Source organism: Anas platyrhynchos, chromosome 3 (assembly GCF_047663525.1).
Source record: "Anas platyrhynchos isolate ZD024472 breed Pekin duck chromosome 3, IASCAAS_PekinDuck_T2T, whole genome shotgun sequence".
In the NCBI taxonomy this organism is placed as follows: Eukaryota; Metazoa; Chordata; class Aves; order Anseriformes; family Anatidae; genus Anas; species Anas platyrhynchos.
Window position 1 is genome coordinate 42,230,498 of NC_092589.1, and position 24,616 is coordinate 42,255,113.

Below are 24,616 nucleotides of genomic sequence, written 5' to 3' on the forward strand. Positions count from 1 at the left end.
GATGTTAAGCAGTTCCTCAGCTTTGGTGATTAAGCCAGCAAGGGAGAAAGGTAAACTTTGATGTTAAATTTATTACACCCATTATAAATCCTCATGGTATATAGTGGACTATATTATGCTACCAAGTTTTAAATGCACACATTATGCTTAAGAGAAAGACATAGAAACAAATATTAGACCTCTCTAGACCTGATTTAGACCATATTCCTGCAAGACAGGAGATTCTAATGCTAGTTTACGTAGCAGATGACTGAAACTATCTGTGTTTCACTTACAGATTTTAAATTGCCAGCCTGTCTCCCATCCCTGTGTTCAGATATTTATGAAAAGAATATAAGGAAGCAGAGCAGGCACATAGCATTTTTGTTTGTTTGTTTTCATCCCCCACTCCCATGGCCAACTCAACTAGGATCTGCAAATCAGCTGCTCAGGGACTTCCTGAGACAGAGGGTTCAAAGAGACTGTTGTTACTTAGTGGGCGTCAACAGGCCTTCATACCATCAATTCCATTTAATTATTTTTAAAGATTATTTATACGTTCAAACTTCTGAGGTGAGCATATTAGAGCATTCCTTACTCCTTCTGATATCAGAAATAGGAAAAATCCCCTGTTCACCTTCCTACCTTTCATGGAATGATATACTTCAAGTATATCTTCTTCTACCTGCCTTTTTTCAGGCTGGAGTGCCCTCTTTTATATCCACTTCTGGTTTTGACTCTCAAGTCTAGTATCTTATGTGAAAACTGTTCTGTATTTCTATCATCCTTCTCTACCTCTGCTTTATATTTTTAAAGACAGGGTGCCTTGCTATTCATACATGGGCACAGTGTTTCTAGTTGTTTCTAACATTTGGCTTTACCTTTTTTGTGTTTTCCCCCCCACTGCTGGCGTTTTTGGAGAAAAACCACCAGAGATCACAGCGACTCCAGGATCTTTCTTGGGGAAAAAGAGCTCTTACCAGTCAGGTAAGACAATAGAAAGCTTATCATCACATTCACTTATTTTAACTCAGGCATGCTACCATACACTTATCAGTATGGAAACCTACTAATGTTTATGACTCAGCCATTTCCACTGGATCAGGAGAGCTCACTGCAGTTCCTCGGAGCTTTGTTTTGACTCTCCTGACTGCTCCTCCCGCAGCCCATGCAAGCTGCAGCTCCCGGCGGGTGCCCGCTCTCGCAGCCCACGCGCTGGCTGTGCCCAACAGCACCAGCCCTGAGCCACCTCTCCAACAACTCTTCCTGCTCTCCACTGTGCGGAGCGACTGCTCATCCTCACTCCTGCTCCCTGCCGTTGTAAAGGCAGGCTCTTCCCTAAATCCTAATCAGGGGGTTGAACAATACTGCAATCAAAATATCGTACTGTCCACTAGAGGGAAGTACCTCCGTGATTAGGATTTAACGTGTGACCGTACGGGTGGTGGAAAATCATCCTGTTTCTAAATTGTGAGGTAACGCTCATTTTGAATTTTTAATACTAATAATTAAATGAACAAGCGAACAACCATTTTTTTGACGACATTGACACAATAGGTAATAAATAACCTTTAAAATTGAATTGTGTTAGGCCTACCTTAATGGAGACTTCTCTGTTCAATAAAAGCTTGCTTATGGTTTAATAGATTCACAGGAAATTGCTCTTGAAGAGCAATTAAAGAAAAGGGTTAGATTTGTATTTCTAGCAAAATCTGTACTGTATTCAGCTGCCTGAGACTACAAAAAAAAAAAAGTAACCTTTCATGAAACGATCTTAAATTACTTTCAAACAATTGTCACTAACTAAAGATGAGTCATAAAGAGATGTCACTTGAATGGTATTATATTTGTCTCAGCACTTGCAGATGTAAACTCATCCTTTTTCATTCTTCTGCTACTTATATGGTACTACCAAAGAAAAAATCATACAGGTAGAGGTACTGTCTTACTGAAACATTTAACAGTAGTTATTTCATAATCTGAACAAAATATGCTCACAGCTATACATTTGTGGTATAAGATCCTAAATCATTTATTCCCACAAAATTTAAGAACTGAGGAATGAGAAGGCTAAGTCACATACAGACACAGTGTGGCCACATCATATTCTCATTCTGTTTTTTCTTTCTAAAATCTCACTGATGCTATTTTTAGCCCTTTTAGAAAAATATCAACAAAAATAGTGCCTCAATGTCTTTAAAGGCATCATTAAAGCCCTCCAACAGACTTAGTAGCATAGAAGATTTCAGATACTAAACCCTCGTGCAACAATTTTCTACTTGAGCCAGGCTTGAGCTCCTATTTCACTGAAATGCTCCTCTATCACTATTTCGAATTGTCACGATCAAATAGTCTAAGAGGAATTTAATGGGAAACCAATTGCAACATAGAGCTAAACACAGTATTTTGAACCAACATTTTTTTAGGCAGTCTTGCAGAGATCTGAACCAGATGCCTTAACGTTGTCACTTAACTCTCTCGGGTGAAGGCATTCTTATTTCATTATAAAGCAAAAAAAATAAAAATTTCAGAAACAGGTGGCACAATGCCACTGCGGTGACTCTCATTCTGTGCCAGAGCTCTGCAGTCTGTGTTTCATGTTGAATCTGTGTATCGAGCCCACTGAAGCTCTCATGGCTTCATTAGTCTGGATTTCATAATGAACACTTTGCATCCTTCTATTTGCTCCTGCCAGTTATAACATTTTAACATACTGCCAGGTAAGGACGCCTTCTCTTATCTCGCCACACTGAGTTATTTGTGTTTCATTTTATTTATGTGGGAATTGCCAGGAAAAGGTGAAACAAAGCTTCCAGCCTGTTGCAGAAACTTGCCCTTTAGGTTTCCTACAGGAAAAGCAGGGTTGTGTTTATCCTGTGCTTCCCCATCCTCTACTCCCCCTGCAGTTATTTCATATTTTGTCAGGAATGAGGATTTCTGTCAAGGAGCAGTCTGTGCCCCCTTCCCACTCCACTGTATTGTCCTGGGCAGAGCAGAGCCTCCTGCAAGCTGGTCTGGGAGCTGCTCTGACTGCAAAGGTGGTTTGGAGAGTTTTCCCTGCCCAAATGCACTCAGCTGAGAATATATCATCTCTATAAAGGCAGCAATTCTGGGGAAAAGGTGGGCAGGGGAGGCAATGCCCTCCCTCATGGGGTCAGGACCCCCTGCACATAGAGGGAGCAGGGGGCCTTTGCTGATGGACTCAAAACACAACATAAAAAGCTAAACCTGCAGCATTTTTTTTTCCCCAGATTTTTTCCTCGAACTGAAGGGTAAAAATGATTAAAAGAAGTCAAAACATAGTTTGTGATATATATTTTTTTTTCCTTAGCTGAACACAGAATGACAGTTGACTAAACAGTTTTACATAAAATTTCCATTTCCATTTGAAAGGCTTACATTTTCAATAAACAACCCTCCTGAACTCAGGCTTTGTTCTGGAGAAACCCTCACAGACTGAACTAAACATTTATTTCTAAATGGTCTCCACCACCTCACTTTCTCCTTCACAGCTCTGTCTTTCAGGTAACATTACAAGCTTCAACTTTACAAGGTGTTTCCCACTTCACACCAGCAAACCGTTAAACAAATGACTCACCTGCAGAGCGAACTCTGCTTAATGAGGGTTTTTGCTCTAGGTTCTGTTCAGGGCACAAACTGAAATAGAAGATGTTCACTTACCACTGAAGAGTCACTACTGAGTTTTGAGCAGCAGATGGTGAATGAATGGTGCACAGAAAATAAAGTTTAAATGGCATGCTTTCAACTGAAAAACAGAGAATTTTGACCCAGCTTCCGAGGTCTAAAAAACTGTAATTAACGGTGACTAGACTGCTTAAGGCTAATGGATTCCCTCTGCAGCCAGCCTATCATTTTATTTAAACTATAATGGAAGCAAAATGCTCCCTCTGCAATCAGCAGGTTGTGGCAGCACAGCAGAAATGAACGCAGAGAACAGGTGGGTGTTCTTGCACCGGGTATCAAAACCTTGTGGAAGGAAACACATTTCTTTGTAAAAATACAATGGGGATGGTGAAAGGCATGATGAAGGATTTCAAAAATAGAGTGCAAGAACAATGTTTTACATTGAATAGGTCAGAAAGGGGTCTCTGCTGTCTGAAGACACACAAAGCAATGCCTAGCTTATTTTTTCCTGCGTGCTGCTTTCATACTGCCTCAGACACATGCACAGGCTATCCAGCACAGAGGGGGATAAGTGATGTATTGGAGTGCTCAGGGTTGGCGTACCAGTTAATCCTTGTTTTTGGCAAGTGTTTTTGTCAAGTGTCCTCCTACAGAGAAACTGAAAGGTAAGATTTTCAGGAGTGGCCACTAATTTGAAGCTCTTCAAGCACTTTGGGCATATACCTAGAAAACCTAGCCAATAGAGGTCTGATCAGTTCACTGTTTCAGGGGGAGGCTTCGCATTCCAACACATTTCAGAAGAGACAGGAAAAAAATCTAAACTCACTTAACCACCTAAGCCCTGGTTTCCACACCTATGGTATGTATAGCAATACTATATCTGTAGAAGTATCATTAGTAATCCCTTTCACATAGATATTTATGTATATGGACACTACTAAATTGATGTTTTTAAATACAAAGAATTAAGGTCATCTGGTAGTAGAGGTGACTTTTTTATTTAAAAAAAAAAAAAAAGGTCATCTATTGGCAGACTTATTCATTGATCTTTAAAAAAACACAAATTTATTCAGTTCATCTCAGGTGACTAGATATAACCAGAGTGGACTTCTGTTAACACTGCAATAATTCAGGGTACATTTATAATTTATGTATTGCTATACGTTATTATAATTTACATTATAACTATCTCTCTCTGGAGATTATTAGAGATTCATAACTTTCCGAAATACTAATAAGCACTGAAATTTATTATGCATGCAGGGCTCAGTCTTGCAATGTATGTAGCCCTGTGAGACTAAGTTGGTGTTAGCTCTTATGGTTACACACTCTTCTAGCACAGAAGCAAAGCAGCAAAAAATAAGGATGGAAGGCTCCATAAGGGATGGTTGAGCTCTTCTTCTGGCATTTTCACCTGATAGAAGGATAACCATATACCTGGATTTACGCATTCTGTAAGCAAGCAGGAACCTAAAGGTTCACAGGTCCATGGGACCTGATGAGATACATCCACAGATCCTGAGTGAACTGCTGTAGGAAGCTGCTAAGCCACTATCCATAACATTTGAGGAGTCACAGCATTCTGGCAAAGTTCCCAATGACTGGAAGAGGAAAAATAACTCCCATTAAAAAAAAAAAAAAAAAAAAAAACAGAGAAAAAATTGAAATCCCAGGGAACTACAGGCCAGTCAGTCTCACCTCTGCACCTGGCAAGATCGTGGAGCAGATACTCCTGGAAAATATGTTAAGGCAGATGGAAAATAAGGAGGTGACTGGTGACAGCCAACATGGCTTCACTAAGGGCAGATCATGCCTGACAAATCAGGTGGCCTTCTATGATGGGGTTATAGCTCTGGTGGATAGGGGAAGAGCAACCGACATTATCCAGCTAGACTTGGGCAAAGCATTTGACCCTACCTCTCACGATATCCCTGTCTCTATGTTGGAGAGGCATGGATTAGATGGGTGGACCACTCGGTGGGTAAGGAGTTGGTTGGATGATCACACTCAAGTGGTGTTCCTCAGGGGTCAGTACTGGGACTGGCACTGTTTAACATCTTTGTTAGCGACATGGTCAGTGAGATTGAGTGCACCCTCAGCAAGTTTGCCAGTGACACCAAGCTCTGTGGTGCAGTCAGCACACTGGAGGGCAGGGATGCCATCTAGAGTAACCTGGCCAGGCCCGAGAGGTAGGGCTGTGCAAACCTTATGAAGTTGAACAAGGCCAAGTTCAAAGTCCTGCACCTTGGCCAAGGCAATCTCAAGCACCAATACAGGCTGGGCAGAGAATGGATTGAGAGTAGCTCTGAGGGGAAGAACCTGGGGGTGCTGGTGGATGAGAAACTCAACATGAGCTGACAATATTCACCTTCAGCCCAGAAAGCTGTATCCTGGGCTGCATCAGAAGCAATGTGGCCAGAAGGGCAACACGTGATTCTTCCCTCTGCCTTGCCCTTGTGAGACCCTGTCTGAAGCCCTGCATTCAGATCTGGGGTCCCCAACAAAAGAAGGACCTGGACCTATTAGAATGAGTCCAGAGGGCCACAAAGATGATCAAGAGGCTGGAGCACCTCTCCTGTGAAGACAGGGTGAGGGAGTTGGTGTTGAACAGGCTGGAGAAGAGAAGGATCTGGGGAAGATCTTACAGAAGGTTTCCAGTACCTAAAGGTGACTACAGAAAAGCTGGGGAGGGACTCTTTGTCAGGAGGTGGAGTGATAAGACAAGGGGGAATGGCTTTAAACTATAAGAGAGGAGATTTAGATTAGACATTAGGAAGAAAATATGAGGGTGGTGAGGCACAGGTTGCCCAGAGAAGCTGTGGATGCTCCATCCCTGGAGGTGTTCAAGACTAGACTGGATGGGGCTTTGGGAAACCTGATCCAGAGGATAGTGTCCCTGCCCATGGCAGCTGGATGATCTTCAAGGTCACTTCCAACCCAGACCTGTCCACAATTATGTGGAACAGTTTGAAGCTACTCAAAGTACAGAGTTCTTCTAAGGCCAGGCAAGGCCTTAGAAGTACACACAGTTCTTCTAAGACCACGGCTGCCCTGGAATTAAAAGTCTTTCATCTGTCTACCTCTCCAAACTGTGAGATCACTTTTTACACCTGGATAATTTGTGCTCTTTTCCAGGGTGGCTTTGAATATACAATTTACCCCCAGAAAGCTTTAGGTTGACACCAACCATTACAGTTGTGCCCAGAGATGAGTGTACTAGGAATGACTTTGGAAAAGAACAGAAATGCATTTGCAACTTTAAGGGTAATGCTTTGACAGCATCAGGGTTTGTCTATTTATTTTTATTTTTATTTTTTGTAAACAGCTATATCCCAGTAGAATTAAAAAATGTCCTACCACAAGTACTCTTCATGAAACTATGCAGCAAATTGCCATTCGGTTGTTTATATGAAACAAAGAGCCCAAACTGATATTTTTGCTCCTGGATCTTTTTCTCTGAAAATTCACAGAAGAACAAAGCTATATTTGAATAACAACCAGAACGTATACAGTGTTTTCCAGGCATCATCTAGAACCATTTCAGTATTCTGCTTAATGCTTTACTTCCCATCACCCTATAGAGCCTGAAAGCCCTGAAACAATACCTCACAGTCCCTGTTGTTCCTTTCTGCCTACTGACATAACCACTTTGCCTGAAGGTGAGTGTGTGTGTGGAGGGGGAGGGGGTGTGGGAAGTCTTATTCAGGGAGTTTTTCCCAGGGCCTATTTTGATGCCTTCGGTGATTTTAGCATAACAGAGTTATTGCAACACTATAGCATCCCTGTTCCCAATCTGGTTCGCTACTTGCTGATCTTGGCAGAATCATTATGACTTTAAGCATTATATATATATTTTTTTCCTATTTTTTTTTGTGAGCTTATTCTTTATGCCCTTAAAGGGACTGGTGTAATTAAAAAAAAAAAAAAAAAAAAAAAAAAAGTCAAGCTCAACCTGAGGTCAGGAACTTTGCTTCCAAGTTACTCAATATATCATCTTTAAGGACACCCATATATAAGATAAAATATATATATATATATATATATATAAAATGGAAGCACAGCAAAAGTATTTTGGTACCTATCTTTTTGATTACACGTACAGTTACAAGTAATCAAACCCTCAGACACTTCTATATCATGCTTAGATCCTAATAATTACATTTGTCACTTTTCCACTCGTGTTTTTTTGAGAGGTGATAAACTGGTAAAATGCATTTTTAATCTGTAATTGCTACAAGTAAAACTGCTTCAGAAGTACTGGACATTTATTTCTACATGTGGTTCTGAATTCAAATGCACTGGTTATAAATAATTTCTGAGGCCCATGTAATATTTATGCAGGAAATCTGAAACTTCATGTCATGTTGAGAAAAATGAAACAAGGAGTAGAGGTTATTTTTGCCCTGAACCAGTGCAGGCTAAAGTATCTGACACCGTATTACCAGTGTAGTACAGGGTATTACCAGGTACAGGCTGTACCAAGAACATGGGAACAGAGGTTGCAGCATCACCACTGCTGTGAGACCAGAAAGTCTCCCCTTGGCAAGCCGTGAAGGCTGCATAGTTGTTTGAAATATCTTCAGTCCCTTTATCCCAGCCCTTTGCAAGGCTGCTAGCCCTGACATTGGGAAATAAATTGCACCTTCTCAGATCTCAGTGTTTGCATCCACTTGACAGAACACAGAAAACTAAGTACGATTACTAAGTACTAATGTACTATTTCTCTCTCCACCCCCACCCCCCTTTTTTGTAAGAGGAGATTTTTAGACATTTATTTATTGAGTTGCTCAGCTCTATGCACTCAGATGGTATGGGCTAGATTTTGGAGTTAAATGCAACTGTCCATCTTTCAGGTGAGAATTACCTTTCCTTAAGGCATCTCCAACTTGCATAGCTATGGCTGAGCTAGGTTACCCATGGAGTCAATAGTGAGAAATAAATATTTAGGGTGCAAATCATCTTAAGTGTAACCTGATTTAGGAGGTGAATCATATCTTAGGTTCTGCTGTCTCCAGATGGGAAAAAATATTGTACACACTTACTCAGGTTGGTCCTGCACTTATAGTCAGCTAGGACCTCAAACAATAACATGTAAGTACAGTTACCTGATGTGCCAGTATCAACCCCATTACCTATATGTACTTAAGACCCACAAGGGAAAAAATGCCCAGAGGCAAGGTGTTAGCTTGGATCACAGAAGGGAGTAATTTGGACCCCAGTTCTGCTCCTTGAAGGCTCCCTTTGTGCCCACAGGCACATTGGATATAGTGGTTGAGGCCATGGCAGCAGCCCAGGATGGGAGCTTGCACTCACCGCCAGGCTCCACAGAGGGCTCTTTGGGTGTATGGAGAGGCATTTGCTCCCTAAAGCAGGGAAGAGGAATAGGAGGCTACATTACCTAGTGTGGTCTCAGACCCTGTCCATCCAGGAGGTAGGGAGGTGGCTAGGGCTGGCTTGAGTCAAGCTGGGGGTGTCAAGAACATATGACCTAAGGAGAAATGGTATCATTTCTTTTGAAGAGAAGATTAAGGGGGAGGAATATGCTAACAGTCTTCAAATATCTAAAATGGAGCAGTCTATTCTCCGTTTTCGTAGCAGAGAAGACAACTACTGACTTGAGGTGAAATGAGCTAATTAAACTTCATAAAGATTTTTTAATGCTAAGAATACCAAAGCACTGAAATAAATGACAGGATCAGGATCTCCATCACAGGAAGTCTTTAAGAGACAGTCAGGAATGTTGTGGGAGAGAAACAGACTCTGTAGCTTGCCAAGCTTTCTTTCAGCTTTATTTTCCTACAGTTTTGTGCGTAAGCAGATGATGCAGGAGGAAATAAATGCTTGTGTGGCATACCACAGACAGCAGCTAATGATCTGAACACCAAATGGCTTGCAGTTTCATGGACCTCAGGTTTATCCAGCCAGCTAGAACATTACAAAGCACTAAAAACAAAAGAATCAGACTATTTTAAACTAAGTGAAAATTTCAGGTGTTTTTATTACAGTACTCTCAAAAACAGCTTGAATGTCAAAATTGGGCTCCAGTCAACAGGATGCTAGAAAATAGCCATTCCTCAGCACTGAGATCAACAAAACCCTTCACGTTATTAAAACATATCGTGGGGTCATTGTAGAGGAAACTGTGACCAGAGACTAACTTGGTGGATCACTGGAGAATACTATGGCAGTAACAATGACTAATTTCATTCAGCAACCTGAAAGTGCGAAGGAGAACTTAGGAGCAGATGACATTGCTTTGAACAGTAGCAAAGGAAACGCGTTGTATCCCTACTCTGTTCAAAGATGACAGAGAGCATTTCTGTTCACTCCTTCCCCTCCCTCTTTTCACAATTTCCATTAATAGTCTCACATTGCCCAAGGCTAAGTACTTCAGAAGACTAATGCTAAAGCAGGTGAACCTGGCTGGACAACAAGGAGACAGAAAACAAGCAAAAATGAATGCATTGGGAAAGGCACAGAATTAGATATGGATACTCAGTGCAACCATAAAGACAATAGAAAGTCTCATTATGGTGAGGTAGGAGCTGAAGATGTAAAGAAAAGTAATTTAAAGCTTTGGCTAATAGAAAGAAAACAGTTATGGAAAGACAGAGCTTTGAAGTGCTGGCACTTCAAACACACAAGAGCTGACAAGGAAAGAGGCAAAGGATCACTAACTCAGCCTTGACTGACAAGTGAAAATTATGCTACCTGACAAGCAGAGTGAATGAAAAGATCTAGAGTCTGCATCTGTTTGATCCAGACATCTTCTGTTGGCAAGATTATCAGAAAAGTCCTTTGGCAATATTTGGAAATCATTGAAGCAGTTTGCATTTAGCACATTGAACAAGGCTCTCCAGAATAAACAAGCTCTTTTCTGGGAAAAAGCATTAAAAAAGTAGACTATATTACAGATACTGATCTTAAAGGAGTCGAAGCACACTAACACAAGTGACTTACAGAAAAGAATTCTCATTCAGGTTAAGAATGTGGAAGAAGGAAAACAAACCATGGGGACAATGAGCAGGGCTTAGGCCAGGGCTAGAAACCAGATGCACTGCCTACGTTAAAGCTACGCCCTTATGTTAATGACTTGATCCAGTAAGTGTCCTAAAAGCTTCAAAGCTAAACTGTATTGAGCAGTGCCTTAGAGTGAAATGTAAATCCATAGTTTAGAACCTAGTATTCTTGTATAACACAAGAAAGATCAGAAATCTTCAAAAGATGGGGATGCAAGAAAGCCACTGAGCAGGAAACGCCCTGGAGCTACCAACAGGCAACATAATGGAACATGGGGCTGTGTATGAGCTTCTTACCTCTCCAGAGGCTTCACATCCAACCAAGCGCTCCTTAACTTAGTTGGGAACAAGAGCTTCTTGCAGGTCTTCCAGCAAGGGAAAAACAACCCATGTAAGAGGCTCTTCAGGAAAAGTGATCATCATTCCTGTTCAAATTCATCTGAGGGAGATATAAATATCTTTATATTTTATTTTTCACAGCCTTTAACAAAGCAGAATCAAATAAGACTTTAACTCAAGTCCCGAAGGACTGCTGTAATCTCTGCCTACAGAAACAAATTTCATTTTGCTTATCTATGAGTCCTGAATTTTATGTGCTTACTCATATGGTGACAGCTTCAAGATCAACAATTGCCATGTTAAGAATGAAAATCAGGAAGAGCAAAACTTACTCTGACATTAGGCTATTCCTGGAGGCAGGGAGAGCTGACAAAAGTGAACTTGCTTCTCCCACATGCAAGGCCAGTGTTCACAGTAAACTGCAGCCCTATGTTCAGAGACAAAGATGAATATTATAGTCCATAGTTGCTCCTGCTCAAACCTCAAACAGAAAACATGCAACTGCTGTTTGTGAGAACCCAAACATCTATTTCTATACAGCTACATACAGCAGCTCAGAAACCTTTGTCTTGCTCTATGGCCAAGTACACAACTTGGTTTCTGTCCACCAAGTTGTCTTCAATACAAAACTGTGAGCCTCTACATGTAAGCTGCTTATTAGAAGAGTTTCTGACATGCTGTTCTTGTACAGTTCTGTGTCATCACTGACAAGCACCAGAGTATCACAACCCCACACTGAGACTGGGAAAACACTAACAGGTAAGCAGGATAGATGATCCTGGACCCCAAAATCCCATTGAGATATCAGATACCACTCTGGTTAGCTTACAGAACCAAGCTTTTCAAAGTGAGGCCACTATGGATATTTACAATGCCTTCAGCATTTCTGGAATGTATTACAAAAATCGTTTGCCTCCAGTGAAGTTAGGCGGTGTCAAGACCAGGCTGCTTCTGGAAGGGAATGGGCAAAAGATTTGGATCCTGATTTTGGACTTGGGTACATTAATTCCTCTTTGAATCTGGCTACTCTGTTCTCTGCTGGTTAAACGAGCCATTAATACTTGCCCACTTTCCAAGGCTGTTATGAGACTAACTGCAGGACTGCGAGGCAATCAGATACTTCAGTAAGTTGCTATCGGCACCCCTGGGGACCTTCTGCCTCTCATAAGTTGAAATCCTGCAGGAGCTGCCAACATGCAGAGCTCTTCCTCAGACTTCCTATAACAGGCTGTTGCTTAGCCACAACACAGCCCTCAGAGGCTATATAACTCCAGATGTCATCATGCGGTTAATCCTTGTGCAGGCAGTGGGCCAGAGGTACAAATGTCCGTATGTAATTACCGTTCTCTCATGACTAAACACCAGCCCATGCTCAGTGCCTGCCTATCTTAGAAGTTCTTTACAGCTTGGAGCTCTCCCTCTCTCCTGCTTCACCAAAAACTTGCTGATCTTGTGACAGTATTTAATGACTAGTTTTGCTTGAAGAAGCAAGGCATGAAGTTACTGTGCTAGCACCACATTTTAAATAATATTTATTTGCAGGTATGCCCTGTGAACCAGGGCAGTGTGCCCAATATTCTTGTTATGGGAATATAAATTTGTTTTTTTTTCCTTGTAATTTTCCCTGTTCCTACAAATATATTCCTTCAAGTGAAGACCAGGAGAGCCCTCCTGTGGCTAATTTAACACCTGGAATATCTCACAGATGCTGCGTACAGCAGTAAAACATATATTATACTCAAGTTTTCTTTTGCTTTTACCTCTGGTCTCACCTCCTTTAAATATGGTTGATTTAATGAACCTCAAATTTTTTTTCCAGGCAGTAATATCTCATTCTTTTTTTTTTTTTTTTTTTTTCCCATTTAAAATGAAAAAGGCATTCCTCATAATGTATCTCTGCTTCATTTCCCAGTTTTGACAATAGGAATGTAAATTATAAAATAACCCTCTCCGAAATGTTTCTCTTGTGGGCTGTAGGGCAGAAGAGAAGCATATGGGGGATTTATTATGCACAATGACCTCATTCTTTCCAAGCTCCCTCACTCTCAGAAGACATATTTGAAATTCACACACACAATTCAGAACTAGTAGGCTACGTCTGTTGTACACACACACAGAGCTTCCTACATCACCCAAAGACAATAGGCAACAAACTGGTGGGAGAGATCATGTTATTTTTGTATTAGGGCTCACTCCAGAGCTAAATGAAGCTAACAGGCACCTTAAATATCCCCTATATTCTGCAAGAGATTCTCAAAAGCACTTTAAAGATAAGACAGTCAGACCCACCAGGTGTCCATTTTTAACAATTAAAAAAAAAAAAGATTACTCATGTTTTGTATGCTTTTGGAGTCAAATGGATGGGTTTCTGTTCCCTTATTTCTACTCACAATCCAATTCAGAGGAATTAATCAAAATCTTGTAGTTACAGTCCTGCTGATATCAATAGAAATTGAGTTTCTTCCATGTTTTCTTGATCATGCCCTTAACCCTTGTGAGGCACTCATTACTATGCAGGTAATAGACTAAATTTCACTTCAAAGGGGAAAAAAAAACCTTAAACCTCTCAAAGGCACCTATTCTCTCCGACTTGTAATGCAAGCCTCACTCACCTCCCTCCTCCTCTAAACCTCTAATGTTATTTTTGTTTTCTTTCTTTCTTTTTTTTTTTTTCCTTCATTATAAACTAGCACGAAAAGTAGCCGTAGGGCAATGCCACTGGCACAGCAGAAAGGGTAAATACTGGATCTCAAGGGGTGCCGGTTGGAAAAGCATTTTCATTTGCTACATTTGCCTTTTTCTGCATATGAATTGTTTCTCTTGTAACATAAGTGTTGTGACTGAGGAAAACAACTTACCAAAGTACCAATCAGTGATACAGTTTTTGGTGTTCCTATCTGGCCAGACAGACAGTCAGTAATAACATTGCAGAAAGTTTTATGACTGACAGCTTAAGGAAACTTCTGATCAAGGTACAACTTCGTAGCAATCAGCGGCATCCTAGAAGCACAGCCCACCCTTTCTGTGTCTGACATAAGGTCTGGACAGATTTTACTCTGAAACGCAGCAGAAGAAATCTTGAAACAGCAGATCTAGAGGCTCTGGGTACAGGTGCTTCCTGAACCAGCTCATATAAAGCATCATGAAAGCTTGACCAAACTGAGATGACAAAGACAAACCATATCCTCTATTTTCAGAGAATCTGATTTTTCCCAAAACCAGGGGACTTGGATTAAAGATTAGATTGCCTTTTAAAGGGGAAATTTAGACCAATTGTGTTTTGGCAATATTGGATTTTAGTATTTGCCTAAATTATCCCCATCCTACAAAAACAACAACAAAACAAAAGCAAAACAAAAAGCATTGATTTCAGTAGCTATCTTTCTGGTCTAATCTTACATTCTTTTTTACTTAATGACCTGAACTCAATAGGACAGGTGAAAGTTGTTCTCAAACCAGACAAGCTGATAATACACAATGAGGAAGTTTAATAAGTGGTGCAAGCCTTCTCAGGGAGATGTATATCTCTGGGTAGCAAATAAACTCTCTAGAAGAGTTGGCACCATTCCTTCCACCTTCAGCTCTGCTATAATAACAAAGGAGCACACAGACCAAGCTGGTGCCTTCTAAAGAAAGGGCACTGCTTCATGCAGCACACAGATATGGCCTCATCTGGTAAATTAATTCTTAGGCTATTAAAGCATTTTTATTTTGGAAAACAAATTATGCTTGCTTCTTGGTGTCTAGGCAGAGACATTCTGTGGCAGGATGGTAATGGCATTTGAAGCCAGAGTATCTTCCTCTTTTTCTATTCTACAGTTTCATTGGTCTGCTTGGGTAGAGGTGACAGACAGGTTTAAAATTTGCAAGACAAAAACAAACCTATTAGTGAAATATCAGCAGTTCATCTGAGTGCCTGGAGACCCAAGGGCTGGGCCATTTTAGTAAGCCTGATTTTAAAAAGCAGATATAGAAAAACGCCTTCCCCTTGCACAACCAACTTGCTCAATAGGCAGAGAGTGACCATTTAACTCAGATATTGCACTATGACATTCTTTTGAAGTGTTTCTCTATGACAGCATTTTTCCACAGTGAAGAGCCAGACTTATTTATAAATATTATATTATTTTTCTGATCTCCAACTAGATGACATATACAAACTTTCATTGTGTTCTTGGTTACAGAACTCCGGCATAATCTCATTTATATGTATATACACATAAAATATATTTAGGGACATGTAAATAATTTGCCTTAGAAGAACAAAACCAATTATTTTAATAGACAATCTTTAGGCATAAAATTGTGTTCAAAATGAGACTGAAGGTTTATGTCTTGATTTTGTTAGCTGAACAAAGGCTTGAAGGATATCAATCATGAAGTCTGTAGCTGGAGAAGTTAGTATAAAAGTGTTCTTTAATAAAATACAATTCATCTCAGGGACATAAAAGAAGATTCTTAAATTCTCAAGTCTTGCTCTTGTAATCTGAGAAAGAAAAGTTACTATTTCTAAAAGACATCCTCGTAAGTCAGTGGGAAATTCATTCTAATTCAATTTCATGTATTGTATGCCGCAGAGAATAATTATAAAAGGTTTGATACTTAGGTATTTTGAAATACCAATAGTTCTTGCCCGTTGCTTAAAAAAAAAGTCTTCTGTACCTCTTCACTTTAATTCATCCATTTAATCTTTAAAATCAATTTAACTTTGATGTTTTTATTATTTTGCTGTCATTTTAGTAATTCAGATCTTCAAAGGTAAGAACACATTAGCCATTCAAAGCCAAAAATCAAATAAAGCTACGCTCCCTACTCTAATCAGAGCTTTCATCTGCACATTTATGATCTCAGGAAGAAGCCAAATTAGTCCTAATTGCCTCTAATTTAACTTGGCCACTCAAATAGGATATGAGATCACATTTTATCATACTGTAGATATTTTAATCGCTAGTGTACACAGACTGGAGAGTTTGCTATGCATTGAAACAAGGCCTATTTTATCACATGCAATTTTTCAGCGTGCCTTAACTTCTGTGTAGAAACAGACCAAATCTCTTTCATTTTAAAACTGTATACTTCAGACAAAAAACATTCTCCTGTTTGACATGCATGTGAGGTTTTAGGTTGATTTACAATTGTGGGCATTTGTTTATTTAAAACATATAGATTTTTTTTAAGCCTCAAGTGGCCTAACTCACCAGTTGCAATTACTTCAGCATCGTGCAACTTTAAATGAGGAGAAGACTTTAGAGACTTTAAGAAAAGGAAAGTGCTGGGAGAAGAGGCACCTGGGAGCTGCTGAGACAGACCCAGCCTGTGTTCCTGGTTGCAGCCGGCTGGTAGGAGAGTGAAGCCACAAAGTCCTTACAGCAGCCGATATTCAGGTCTGTCTGCAAGGCAATGTCCATCTGTCTATCATCTCCTGTTCAGTTACCACTACAGTTTTGTAGGAAAACTTGGAAATACTTGGGTGTAGTCAAAGGGCTGAAGGAAGGATATTTGCATCAATATGCTGGATCAGCATGAAATAGAAATTCTCTAATTTTGCTTAGCATATGTTAGTTTTGATTTTCAGCTCCAAGTGAAATACCTAATTATCACTTCAGCACCCTTTTGCTTAATTATCTACCAGCTTACATCTGCCGATAGTATCTTTCATTTGAACTGAGATGATCAAATGTAGTTAAACACTTTTAAAGAATATTCTTTCAAACAGTTTAATGCATTTTGCTTGGCTGTGTTGGTGCTCCTTAGGGAGCCTATGAAGACAGTGGCAAATCAGGAGTGTTCCTGACTACAAACTAGAGAGGGAGCAAATGTTACACATTTACTTTATAAAGCAGAAGAGCTGGGTAAGATAAATTTTGTAATCAGAAACCCTGGAACTGGCAAGCCTATTTCAAAGAGTTATGTGTAACTGGAGAACGTGGATGCCATGTAACCTCTGTATTTAATAAATGTTCAAAAGTCAGGTTTTTATTACTGGAAATTATTGGAAAATCTACAGACCACGCATTATTCATAGCAGTGAGTTGGCAAGTAAATTTGGATAATGGAAGTGTCGAGAAGCAAAGGAGTCACAGTTTTTAGTTATGGGCTATAAGTTATTTTCCTCCACTACATGGAGGAGCTCAAGCTATTTCACTGGCATTTGTTAAGAAGGACATTTTCAGCAATATAGCATAGCAGTTAGAGATCGGTCTTGTGGAAATCTAATTCTCTCCTACTTTTGGACACGTGCCCCTAAATCAACCCACGTCTCTACTGGGTAGTTTAACTGCTTTGGGAAGGGGGAAGAGAAAAACAGGCACAAGCATGAGCAGCAAACTGTCTTCCATCATCCACCTGGATTGATGACTGGTAATTCTCCTCTACTGTGAAACTGATAGCACAGCACATGGGCATTCTGTGTGTTTTTCTTTAACCAAATCAAGGAAATCTCTTCCCTCCCCATGGAGCAGAGGAAATATCTAGAACAACATAGGTTTTACTTATTTTTTTTCAGGGACCAGGGAGAGGAAGTGACAGAAGCTACAAAATTAACTTCAAAAGTGCTTCCTAGATGAGATTGAACACAGCAGTGTTTTCCACTGAAGGCCCTCATGCCCCTTGGCTCTCTAAGGGTGAGAGCATCTCCCATTTTACTTCCACACTTCGAAATTCATTAATGCACACAGCAGCAGTGGTGCATAGCTCTAGGTATAAATATAGCATTTCAGCACCACAGCCTCCCACCCTCATCTGTGCTGTTCCAACTTTTATTTCGCACAGCAGCAGCCTGAGAAAAACACACCTAAATCTATGTTCTAACTAATAAATAAGACATTCCAGCATTGTAAAAGCCATTCTTTAGAAACAGAAAACTGCCAGAGCAGGTCAGATCTGAGATTTGCTATCTGGTCTGACAGGAGCCTCCCAGAGAAGGAGGCCAAGCAGCTGCTGTGCTGCAGCAGCCAACTTATTCATTTGGCACCAGAACCTTAGGCAGGTCTTTGTGAGAACTTTTGAGACACCAGGTGGAATGCTGCTGCAGCATTCAGCCACTGAGTTATAGACTAATATTTAATGAGCGTGCTCTATCTGAATTCTTTTTAAAATACCTGTATTTGCTTAGTACTCTTTGGAACTTAGTACTCTTTTGGAAGTTATTCTTGTACACTAGGAGTTAACTGGCTGCAGTTTTGCTAGCAGAAGAGATTGTTCAGTGTTATTGTTTTTAACACCAGCAAGGATAAAAGAAAGAATATTCTTTAATGAAGACTTACAAAATTTTTAGGGAAACAGATAGAAGTATTCAGTATTACAGCCTTGGATGGACCAAGTAGGAGCTTCAGTCATGGCTTGATAACTCTGAGATGAAGGCAAGACAGCACAGCCAAATCAAGACTTTTCTGATGGCCACATCTGTCTGAGGTAATATATCAAATGGGAAAAGTGTGCCCAGAATACAACAAATGGATGAGCTGGTTCTCTCTTTCCCACCCTCCCCCATGGTTCAAGTGAATAGCCAGGTGCAGATTTCCACTTGGAGGATTCTTGGCTCACAACAAGGAGATCTCTGGATGATTAACTAATAGTTTCCCTGGAGAGGGGAATGCTTGGGAACAGGAGAGAAAATTGCAATGGCAAGGCTCACAGCTCAACTGCTTGCATTTGGAGCCCATGGGATAGCAAATGGGAAGCAAAGGCAGCGGTCAGAACACCTTCCGAATGCTTTTTCTCATCTTAGGGAAACAAACAAAAATACCCAGTGACACTCAGATCTGCCAGCATTAAGGACAACCTAAGAATCTCAGGTTTCCAGACTTTAAAGGAATTTGGATTCTTGTTTTAAAATGTAATTCAATAAGAAGCATTTGGATATTTCTTTGTAGTTTAAAAAGAAATATGATCTTTTGATTCCAAATTATCCTGAGAAAGTTGGGTATTTTGGAAGCAGAAAGTTTTCTTGCTGAACGCCTTCAGAAAAGCGGCTTTGTATCAGATTTAACCCCTAGATTCCTCACAACCAAGTAAGGATTGATATTCAGCGTTTTGACTAGCTGATAAGAGGCATAACTTCTCCTTGTTGTACAGCCTGTTTTGCATGTGTTGGCCATTTAAATGTATTAAACATGATTTAGATACAGTTCTGTTATGTTTCTTACAACTGTTGCTGTTTTGTGCTACCATCATTGCTCTATTGTAGAAGACGTGTTATTACTTGACAGGCTGTGTTGGTGTAAGTCAGTTTATTTTCCCCTTATTTTGTTTACTGCCTTGTGGGGGAAGACAAGCACCAAATACAGATAAATATACATGGAGGAATAGCACAGAGTAAGAGCAACAGGATTACTTCTGTTCAGATCACAAGCCTCTCTTCCCCCTACTTGAGATTTCAGCATGATTAAATGTTTTTCTCAGGTGAATTTGGTTAAGACTCCACCACACATTCAGTTTTTTAGTTGCTGGTTCATGACAGAAAGCATTACAGCTAAGTCTGTAACAACTTGGCAAGTTTCACCTCCTTATTGCTCAGAGCATCAGACTGCTGACACCAATTAGTTACTTGCATCTTATTTGTTTCATGAGTCATGATATACATGTACATCCTGACCTGCAGGGGATGCTCCATGGCAAGCCTGCAAGGTGGCACTACTGACCTCCTTGCTTTCTCCACAGGAACCCAAGGCATAAAGACCTGAAGGGCACAATGAAGTCCTGCCAACTGAAAAACTGCTGAACTCAGGCCTGGGATTTTTTTTTTTTAAGCTGAGTTCCTAAACACTCACTGACAGCTGGCCAGAAAAACCGATTAGAAAATTGTCATGATGGTCATGCTATCTGAATGCTCATCAACTAACTATTGATGTAGGCATTTAGTTTCCAAGTTAAGTAAACTCTTCAGCTACAGGAGAACAAAAAAGTACTGGAACAGTGGTTGGCTATACAATAGAGCATTACAATCACCATTTCCAAGGCTACACTCCTTTTGTCCAAACTAAGCTTGTATTATTTCTAGTGAAAATTGAATTGTCCTATCCCAGCCTATTCAATACTCAAGTGCTCATCTCTGCTGCTCTTCATGCTAGTGTGCCTTTCATACATTGTATACTAAGCTGGTAGCTGAACTAGATGAAAAATTCATGTGTTTTTGTTGCCTTAGCTTTTATTTGGGCTTGGAAGAACAATCTAACTGTAACAAAATTTCTGCTACATAAAGAAGTCAGCTGGAAAATAGTGAAATACAGAGAGGGATGGGAGCAGAGCCACCCCATGGGCTGCTGTATGAACTTCATGAACTTTCTCAGATTTTGTAACCCCCCAGAAAAATGTAACCTAGAAAGTTTTGAAAGACAGAAGTTCTGCATTTCCCTGTACTCCCCAGATGAACTGATTGAGTTTTTTTTTTTTTTTTTTTTTTAGAATTTCGACATTCTAGCACTAGAAAAGTTTAGGATACTTTGTTTAGCAAAGGTTAGATCATTGGCTCCACGTGCCTTTTGAAGTCTCGTCTCTGGTTGTGCCTAAATCTGTGACAGTCAATAGCTGAAACATTTCCTGTGATCAAATCAAAGTATGGTAATTGTATTAAGAAACAGCATGAACATGCACATTACCAACAACTGGTTAAGGAGGCAGTGTGTTTATTATAAAGGTAGTAGATTACTTTCCACTTGAAAAGTTTCCTCTTCTCTTATGTACCTTTACAAATTTGTCGTAACTATGCAGACCACTTTCCTACCTTACAAGGTTGTGGCTGTTTAATGAACTAAAGCTAAATACGTTAATGTCACAGCTGAGATGTGACTAAAAATTATATCTATACACCATTATCTCAATTGCATTAGTCAGGATAATTCATATTTTCTGTTTGGCAATAGAGTGTAAAATATTAATTAAAAGAATTACATACAATGTAAGGATGAACTCAACTATGTTTCAAGTTTAAAGAAGAGTGATGGAAGTATAAATCATCCTTTCAAATAAGTATAATAAAATGTGTTAGCAGATCTCTTTAGTTCCAAATGTGTTCTTTTGTTACAGATATGGAGAAACACACACACACTATATATAGTATTAGATAGGTATAGATAGTATTTCATATGAAAAAACTCAGACTAAGAGACGAAGCTCCAGGTTACGACTCTCAGATCCAAAGTGTTATTTGCAAGGTTATTCTCCAGTCAGAATGCACCAAAGCCGTGAATGTAATCACACACATGTTGATGTCATGCATTTATCCGTTAACCAAATCAAACAGTTTCTTAAACTACATCATGGGAGAACTTGCCCTGTATAACTGCCATGTTTCTAGTTCTCTGTCTTAGAAATGTGTGATAAGCAGGACTTCAGTATCTCACAATTGCTTTCTCAAAACAATTGTTTAGTTGAGGAAGAAAGCATAATAGAAATATTATTAATTTATTTGCAATATTTAAACCTCATGTGATATTTTAAATATGTTTTAGATACCTCATTATGGAGTCTGATGGCTTCTAAATTCTTCAGGGACTACGTATGAACACACACACACACCCCAACCCCCCCCTCCCAATTGTATTCGTTTTCATTCTGGATTGCTTACTTCTTTCTCCACAGATTTTTTTTTTTTTTACTCATTCTTTATTTGTCACTTACTATCACTGTTACAGGAACCCAGCTGGCAAGGCAAGTAGAGAAGTCAAACTGGGGCTTCAAACTGACTGCTTCTGAAATTCTCTTGTAATAATTATGAAATAAAAGTAAATTTTAGCTGGAGCCAGTAAGCTCTGAAGTTTAATTTTAGTGGAAATTTTGGCACTATATAGATTAAAACATGTTTAAAAGTGCCATTTAGTGTTATTAAGCCAAAGCATAATTAAAAATATTACTTCCATGTGCTTATATAAGATTTTAGTTTACTAATAGTATCAGTAGAGTTAGGAGAGACAAGGGTCTAGGCAGGAAAGATCAAGGATCATATCAAAGTGGTAAGAGGAAATCAGGAGTTTAAAGGAACATGAATTTAACAGCTGCATTTTGAAAGAAACAATGTTTTCACAACAGGTGGGGAAATAATGAAGTCAGAAGGGAGAAGATGTAGACTTATCTATATGAGAGGGGAATGACCCCAGCCTTGATCTGAATGCAGATGAACAGGAAAAGGGAGAAGAGGCATAAAGGAACATGACAGTTTTGGTACAGAGCTAAATCAGTGGGGTACTGACATACAGAAGATAAGTTCAAAGTGGTAGTCCTTCAAGGAAATTCATGCTTGGGTGTTAAGTGATTAGATTTTATTTTAGCCTCATTTTCTCTGTACCCCTCTTTAGAAAGTCTTGACCGGTCCCAGTTTTCTTCAGTTCCAGGCAGGAAGAATAGTTGTTTGGAGTCAACCTCCTGATTAGGTGACAAAAAGATGAAGAACAGGTAAGGTAAAGAACTGTGCAACCCAAACATTGCCCAAGACTTAAAGCTGCAGCAAAATGATGACATGAAAGAAATCTGAACAGCATCCAAATCTAGAGGGCATAAAGCAAACCTTCAAAATCCAGTTGACTGCTGTCAATGTCACACATACAAAAAAAAGTATAGTGAGAGGACCGGTAAAGACTCCATTGCCAACACTCCTTGTCATGGTAAAACCATGTAGGCATGTGTCTTGGCAGTGGATGAGATCTGAGTTCAACGGAGTTAAATCAATTTCGCTTAAAGTAACTATCACTTTATCCTTCCATAGGGTCTCACACTGAATTCTGTTATTTCAATAAACACACAGCTGTCACACAACAGGTTTGCAGAGGTACCAACCCACACGAAGTGTCCCCAACTCCTTCCACTGCTCCGAAATGGCTGACACCTTCTCTCCTACAAATGGAGGACTTGACACCACATACTTAGTGGAAAACTAGGTCCAAACAATAGTTATAACAAGAACAAAAAAATCCTTTTGTACCACCAGCTGCCCAATAGCTTTTTTTATATTGCATTTTTCTTCTCACTACCAAGCCAATGAACAGTATATTCTGCTTTAAGATGCTAACTTTTTAAAAGTGTTAAAAACAACTCATACTACACCATACCTATTATACTACAAGGAGCTGTGAGGAATAGAGTTATAAAATGAATGGCTCCACAGTAGTGGCGTGGAGACCAATTAATGTAACTCTACAGCCCTTTATATGACAGTAGAGCTTGGAGATACCACCTTATGCCACTTCTGCAATTCCAGGAAGTTTTATGGACTACAACTGAAAGTAGGTTAAAAGTCTGTGCTAGTTTTCAAATGATAAAAGCAAGCAATTGGAGAAGATTCACCTAACATAATTATAATCCAAGCACTACAGTAAGGGGTTTCTCAAATACATGCAAATCCCATCACACCTAATACATTAAAGCTCATTTCACTGGGCAACCCTAAACTGCTATAGTGTAGGATGTCAGAAGTGAAAAAACAAAACCCCGGTATGCAGCACAGCTATAGGATATTTTCATATCAGTTGATGTTCACAGAAATTGTTTGCTGAAATACTTGGCTGGTTGTTACAGCAATCTCACAGAATGGATTGGGTCAGAAGGGACCTTAAAGATCATCAAATTCCAGCACCCGTGCCATAGTCAGGGACACCTCACACTAGACCAGATTGCCCAAAGCCCCATCAAGTCTGGTCTTGAACACTTCCAGGGATGGGGCATATACAGCTGCTCTGGGAAACCTGTTCCAGTGCCTCACCACCCTCCTAGTAAAGAATTTTCTCCTTGTATCTAGTCTTAATCTCCCCTCTTTCAGTTCAAATCCATCACTCCTTGTCCTATCACTCCACCCCCTGACAAAGAGTCGCTCCCCAGCTTTTCTGTAGTCTCTCCAGAGCCTTCTCTTCTCTGGGCTGAAGAACCCCAACTTCCTCAGCCTTTTCTTCATAGGAGAGGTGCTCCAACCTCTTGATCATCTTTGTGGTCCTCCTCTGGACTTGTTCTAATACTTCCATGCCCTTCTTGTGTTGGGGGCCCCAGATCTGAACACAGGACTGCAGGTGGGGTCTCACAAAAGCAGGGCAGAAGGGGAGAATCACTTCCCTTGACCTGCTGGCCACGCTGCTTTTGATGCAGCCCAGGACACAGTTGGATTTTTGGGCTGCAAGCGCATATTGCTGGCTCACGTTCAGTTTCTCATCCACCAACGCCTCCAGGTTCTTCCCCTCAGGGCTTGGGTATTAATGGTATTAATATCACTCAGTTTTAATATTTTCCTTTTTCACCCAGGTTCAAGGGGTTTCTGTTTAGTCCATTAAGAGGAAATGTTGAAGAACAGGGGTGTAATTCTGCTCATTTAGAAATCCCCCACCACCACTCTATTGAGGGCAACAAGCAACAGCAGCATTTTCACGTCTCCAGGCAAGAGCTGACAAAAGATTCTAAAGTACTTTCTAAGCCCTATGGAAGCTCCTTAATTACTGACCACTCAACAGCTTTCCCATTCTGTCTGGGTTTTTCACCAATACAACAATTTTCACTGACCAGCAGTGGCTTCACATTTAACTTACAGCATCTTTGCTTTGATCAACAGCATGTGTTTTAGATGAGGTTTCAGAAGTGAAAAGGTGACCTTTATGAAGCTGACATCACGTTCAAATGGGGAAAATGAATTAGAGTGAATTCTGGCCAGTTAGATG

At 40.0% G+C, this 24,616-nt stretch overlaps 1 long non-coding RNA gene across 2 annotated transcripts in view; it reads right to left on the reverse strand.

Moving 5' to 3' along the window:
* The window catches only part of LOC140002150 (uncharacterized), a 56,898-nt gene that overhangs the window by 16,640 nt on the left and 15,642 nt on the right, over nt 1-24,616 (reverse strand). The window contains exons 2-4 of one of the 2 annotated variants that reach the window (XR_011808251.1): nt 11,315-11,409; nt 10,941-11,082; nt 4,649-5,225 (exon numbers count right to left, since the gene is read on the reverse strand). This is a non-coding gene — a long non-coding RNA (uncharacterized lncRNA). Of the gene's footprint in view, nt 1-4,648; nt 5,226-10,940; nt 11,083-11,314; nt 11,410-24,616 lie in introns of those variants that run through there. The other variant, XR_011808252.1, reaches the window with a different exon arrangement.